At 41.6% G+C, this 6,000-nt stretch overlaps 1 protein-coding gene across 2 annotated transcripts in view; it reads right to left on the bottom strand.

Annotated features, from left to right (window-relative positions):
- LOC104984749 (cytochrome b5 reductase 4) overlaps positions 1 to 6,000 on the bottom strand; it is a 117,011-nt gene that overhangs the window by 78,163 nt on the left and 32,848 nt on the right. The gene's annotated exons all lie outside the window — the stretch shown is intronic.

Genomic DNA, 6,000 nt, shown 5'->3' with positions numbered 1-6,000 from the left:
TTGATTCCAGCCTGTGCTTCTTCCAGCCCAGCGTTTCTCATGATGTACTCTGCTGCTGCTGCTGCTAAGTCACTTCAGTCATGACTGACTCTGTGTGACCCCATAGACGGCAGCCCACCAGGCTCCACCGTCCCTGGGATTCTCCAGGCAAGAACACTGGAGTGGGTTGCCATTTCCTTCTCCAATGTAGGAAAGTGAAAAGTGAAAGTGAAATCACTCAGTCGTGTCCGACTCCTAGCAACCCCATAGAATGCAGCCCACCAGGCTCCTCTGTCCATTGGATTTTCCAGGCAAGAGTACTGGAGTGGGGTGCCATTGCCTTCTCCGATGATGTACTTTACATTAAGTTAAATAAGCAGGGTCACAATATACAGCCTTGACGTACTCCTTTTCCTATTTGGAACCAGTCTGTGTTCCATGTCCAGTTTTAACTGTTGCTTCCTGACCTGCATACAGGTTTCTCAAGAGGCAGGTCAGGTGGTCTGGTATTTCCATCTCTTTCAGAATTTTCCACAGTTTCTTGTGATCCACACAGTCAAAGGCTTTGGCATAGTCAACAAAGTAGAAATAGATGTTTTTCTGGAACTCTTTTGCTTTTTCCATGATCCAGCGGATGTTGGCAATTTGATCTCTGGTTCCTCTGTCTTTTCTAAAACCAGCTTGAACATCTGGAAGTTCATGGTTCACATACTGCTGAAGCCTGGCTTGGAGAATTTTGAGCATTACTTTCCCAGCGTGTGAGATGAGTGCAATTGTGTGGTAGTTTGAGCATTCTTTGGCATTGCCTTTCTTTGGGATTGGAATGAAAACTGACCTTTTCAAGTTCTGTGGCCACTGTTGAGTTTTCCAAATTTGCTGGTGTATTGAGTGCAGCAATTTCACACCATCATCTTTCAGGATTTGAAATAGGTCAACTGCAATTCTATCACCTCCACTAGCTTTGTTCATAGTGATGATTTCTAAGGCCCACATTCCAGGATGTCTGGCTCTAGGTGAGTGATCACACCATTGTGATTATCTTGGTCGTGAAAATCTTTTTGTACAGTTCTTCTGTGTATTCTTGCCACCTTTTCTTAATATCTTCTTCTTCTGTTAGGTCCATACCATTTCTGTCCTTTATCGAGCCCATCTTTGCATGAAATGTTCCCTTGGTATCTCTAATTTTCTTGAAGAGATCTCTAGTTTTTCCCATTCTGTTGTTTTCCTCTATTTCTTTGCATTGATCACTGAGGAAGGTTTTCTTATCTCTCCTTGCTATTCTTTGGAACTCTGCATTCAGATGCTTTATGTTCCTTTTCTCCTTGCTTTTCACTTTTCTTCTTTTCACAGCTATTTGTAAGGCCTCCTCAGAGAGCCATTTTGGTTTTTTGCATTTCTTTTCCATGGGGATGGTCTTGATCCTTGTCTCCTGTACAATGTCATGAACCTCCATCTCAGGCACTCTATCTATCAGATCTAGTCCCTTAAATCTATTTCTCACTTCCACTGTATAATCATAAGGGATTTGATTTAGGTCATACCTGAATGGTCTAGTGGTTGTCCCTACTTTCTTCAATTTCAGTCTGAATTTGGCAGTAAGGAGTTCATGGTCTAAGCTACAGTCAGCTCCCGGTCTTGTTTTTGCTGACTGTATAGAGCTTCTTCATCTTTGGCTGTGAAGAATATAATCAATCTGATTTCGGTGTTGACCATATGGTGATGTCCATGTGTAGAGTCTTCTCTTGTGTTGTTGGAAGAGGGTGTTTGCTATGACCAGTGCGTTCTCTCGGCAAAACTCTATTAGCCTTTGCCCTGCTTCATTCCATATTCCAAGGCCAAATTTGCCTGTTACTCCAGGTGTTTCTTGACTTCCTACTTTTGCATTCCAGTCCCCCATAATGAAAAGGACATCTTTTTTGGGTGTTAGTTCTAAAAGGGAATTAAAAAAGGAGAATACTTGCTATCGGGCTACAGCCACTCTCTACAGATGAGGGATAGGGGATGTAAAAACAGATGGGTGCAGGATGCTGGCCCTAGATAGCTAAGAAACACTTCACTGAAGGAAATTATTTCAGTAAGCCCTGAAGCTAGTATCTTCCATGTTGCTCAGTTGTGTCCAGCTCTTTGTGACCCCATGGACTGCAGCACTCCAGGACTCCCTGTTCTTCACCATCTCCTGGAGCTTGCTCAAACTCATGTCCATCGAGTCGGTGATGCCATCCAATCATCTCATCCTCTGTCATTCCCATCTCCTCCTGCCCTCAATCTTTCCCAGCATCAGAGTCTTTTCCAATGAGTCAGTGCTTTGCATCAGGTGGCCAAAGTACTGAAGCTTCATCCTCAGCATCAGTCCTTCCAGTGAATATTCAGGATTGATGGGTTTGATCTCCTTGCCGTCCAAGGGACTCTCAAGAGTCTTCTCCAATACCACAGTTCAAAAGCATCAATTCTTTGGCGTTCAGCCTTCTTTATAGTTCAACTGTCACATCCATACATGATTACAGGGACCTTTGTCAGTAAAGTAATGTCTCTGCTTTTTAATACACTGTCTAGGTTGGTCACAGCTTGTCCATGGAACAAGTGTCTTTTAATTTTGTGTCTGCATTCACCATCTGCAGTGATTTTGGAGTCCAAGGAAATAAAGTCTATCATTGTCCCATGTATAGAAGAGTGCTAAATTTCTTAGTTTGAGATATCTGGCTTTCCTTAATTAACAATAATCTTTCATGTTCAGACTATCTGCCCCCTTTGCTGCACACTTCTATAAAATCTGACTCCTTCCCTGCCTCCTTGGAGCTACCTGAGATGCTGCCTCCGGGAATGAAGTCCTAAGAACTCTCACTTTTCAGGTTGTGACTATTTTTCAGTCAACAACTGCCAATGGTGAGCCTCCGAGAGCTGCAGAGCAAGGTTCTAAGACAACTGTCTCTGAGAATACTACTTTAGTTGTCATGTTATCTAAATGGTACTGAAGGTAAAGGTATCAGGGCAGTATTAAAATACTCGGGTGAGAGAGGGTGGTGATGACCTGACTAGAGGCAGTGGGGAAAGAGAAAAGGTGCAATATTTAAAGACAGAATCACAGAATTTTACCAGAAATTGGATATTGGGACACCTTTGTTACCAAGAATGTTGCCCCAGAATCATAACCCTGCCCATCCCTCATGTGGAAACTAACTACCCTTATCTGAGTTTCTGGCCCAATTAGAAAAGGACGAAGCTGCTCCTAAAGAACTTTCTAAAGAATCGGTTAGAACCAACTAGGCCCAAATGGCAAAAGACCTGCTGACCTCCAGTGGACTGAGCCCTCTTTATACATTCACTGTAATACATTAGCATGCTAAGGGACACATCCCCCAGTGCCACAACAGCTGACAATTGCCATGACATCAACCAGAAGAACCCCAAAAAACAAGTGAAAAGGAGTGTTGCCTCATTCTGGATCCAAACCACACCCCTGTCTCAGAAAAGTCATTAATATTCCTCCCACTCTTTATCAAATTCCCTCCATTTTACCTCAACCTTCTATATATATGGTGTCTCAGCCTGAGCAGGGTCAAGAAATTGATCCGTGAACTAGTTCTTGCTTCGCCATCCTTTGATCACTGAATAAAGCTTGTGCTGTTGCAGTCTCAACACTGGTTTTGTCATTGGTTGTATGAATCTGAGCAAAAAAAGAACCTCCCTGGTTGAGACAAGGGGTCTCGGCCTAGGCTAACACTCGGGCACAAGTCCAGGTGACCGATTCGGTAACGCAACGAGAGAGGGCAAAGACTACTCAAGTGGTTTCAAGTTCTCATTTCCAGAAACAGGAAACAGAGGAGGGAAAAGGGAAGAAGAATATGAGTTGATGTTATCTGAGGGTGCACTAAGCTCAAGTATCAACAGGTTATCACACTGTCCATCCAACAACTGGAGATACTAAACAAGTAATCAGGACTGAGAAAAAAAAACTAGACAGAAGTCTGACAGTAAAGAGATTACTTAACATTCTTTGTACAACTCAAATACTAAATATTAAAGATACAAGAAGTTTCACTACCGTTTCTAAAATATAAAGTTTCCTTCTGTGAGGAAAAGTTATAAACAAGGGGAATGCAGCAAGCTGGTAACTAGTGTGGACAAAGAATGCAGCCTGCCATTTTAATAAACAAGGATCTTGTAGCCATAAAGCGATCAACCACAACAGCTGCCTGCTATCATGCCCTAAGGAGAATTCAGGCTTCTCTGGTGGCTCAGTTGGTAAAGAATCCATGTGAAGTACAGGAGACCTGGGTTGGAAGATCCCCTGGAGAAGGAGATGGCAGCCCAGTCCAGCACTGCCTGGGGAATGCCATGGACAGAGGAGCCCGGTGGGCTACAGTCCATAGGAGCAGCAACAGAGTTGGACATGACTTAGTGACTAAACCATCACCACCCACCAAGGAGAATTCAGGACGGAGAAAAAGAGGATACTGGCTCTAGAGAGTTAAGGTGACATCAAAGGAGTAATTGATCTTCCTATACATAGAAAAACACTAAAATCATTAACTTGAGAGGTTTTCTTCTTGTGATTAGTAATAATCTTTTGATATTCAATTGATGTTTTTTCCCCAGCAAAAATTCCTATAAATCCTGGTTTCTCCCTTATCTCTTTGGGAACACCTTCTCAAAGCTATCTGACAGGCTGCTTCTGGACTATAGTTCTCAATAATGCCCCGAGTGCATTTTTTTTTTTTTTTGTCAACAAAAGGATTGTAGAACTTGCTAAAGAACTTAACAATATAGTAGTTCTTATGATTTCCCCCCAACAAGCTTAAATAAGGTCCTTACAATCACATGACACTAAGAAATATAAACAGGACTAGATGTTACTGGAAATTCATCTATGGCAGAGTACATTCAGCCATCAAGAGGTTACAGGAGCCAACTAAAAACTGTCTCTTGCCATCTGCCTCTACAAAGATGAAGTCACCAGCCACTGCAGCCACTGACCTTCAACATACCCTGAAAGGAATTCAGGGCACAGATCAAGAATGAGACACTCTGTGTTCCGGTAAAAACTGGCAAAAAGGGCCTTCACAGAGTTAGACGTTTTCAAGAGAAGATTTTATGAGCCTAAATTTTTACATCTTCTCACACTTAGGAAGCATTAAAATCACTAAGAGTGACATCTGCTCTTTGTGACTAACAGCAAGCCTCTGACGAAATATGAGCTTGACTACATGCACCCCACTTCACTAAAAACATACGACCTCTCCCGCAACCCCACTGGAGCAGTTTCTCAGAGCTCTCTGAAATGCTGTCTCCCAGACTACAGCTCTCATTTTGCCACCAATAAAACTTAATCACAATTCTCACACTGTTTTGTTTGTTTTTTCCAGTTGACACACAGGAGAGATGAAAATCTGGTAGATAAATTTTCCTGGCAAATGTTCCCAAACAGTTTTCTATTTCACTTGCATTGCTAGCAGATAACCAATACCAAATTACAATGGGAATTTACCTTAAATTAGCAATAAGAGCCTCCCAAGGAGAATCCTAGTATCACTGATAAGCAAAAATGACTTTTTTCCAAGCCAGTAAAAACATTAATAGCAAATGATATTTGGCTATTTAAGCAGGTGCGTGTAAGTACATTAAAATACAAAATAAATTGTATTTCTGGTAGCCTGGTAAAAAAATAAATCTCCAAATGGATGAGAACATAAAAGGAACAGAAATTAAATTTCATTTGTTCAGAAGACAACTCTAAAAATAACTCAACTGGTTCAGGTATCTCAACTGGTAAAGTCCAGTACTACAACATGGTTATTAATCATCACTAAAATACAAAATAAAGCATTTGTCAGATGAAGGCAAATTTCTATTCCTAATTCATAGGCAAATTAAATGAGCAGTTGCTATTTATGAGCATCTTCCCACACTTCAAAATTCAAGCCAACACATCTGAAATTTATGCCACTATTTTCTTTCTCTCTATCACTGCCACACTACTGAACCTAAGAGTGTGGTCCCAACTAGGATAGAATGATCACTTTC

Source organism: Bison bison, unplaced genomic scaffold (assembly GCF_000754665.1).
Source record: "Bison bison bison isolate TAMUID 2011002044 unplaced genomic scaffold, Bison_UMD1.0 scf7180017864035, whole genome shotgun sequence".
Taxonomy (NCBI): domain Eukaryota; kingdom Metazoa; phylum Chordata; class Mammalia; order Artiodactyla; family Bovidae; genus Bison; species Bison bison.
Note: the sequence above shows the minus strand (reverse complement) of the source record. Positions and strands in the feature narration are given on the sequence as shown.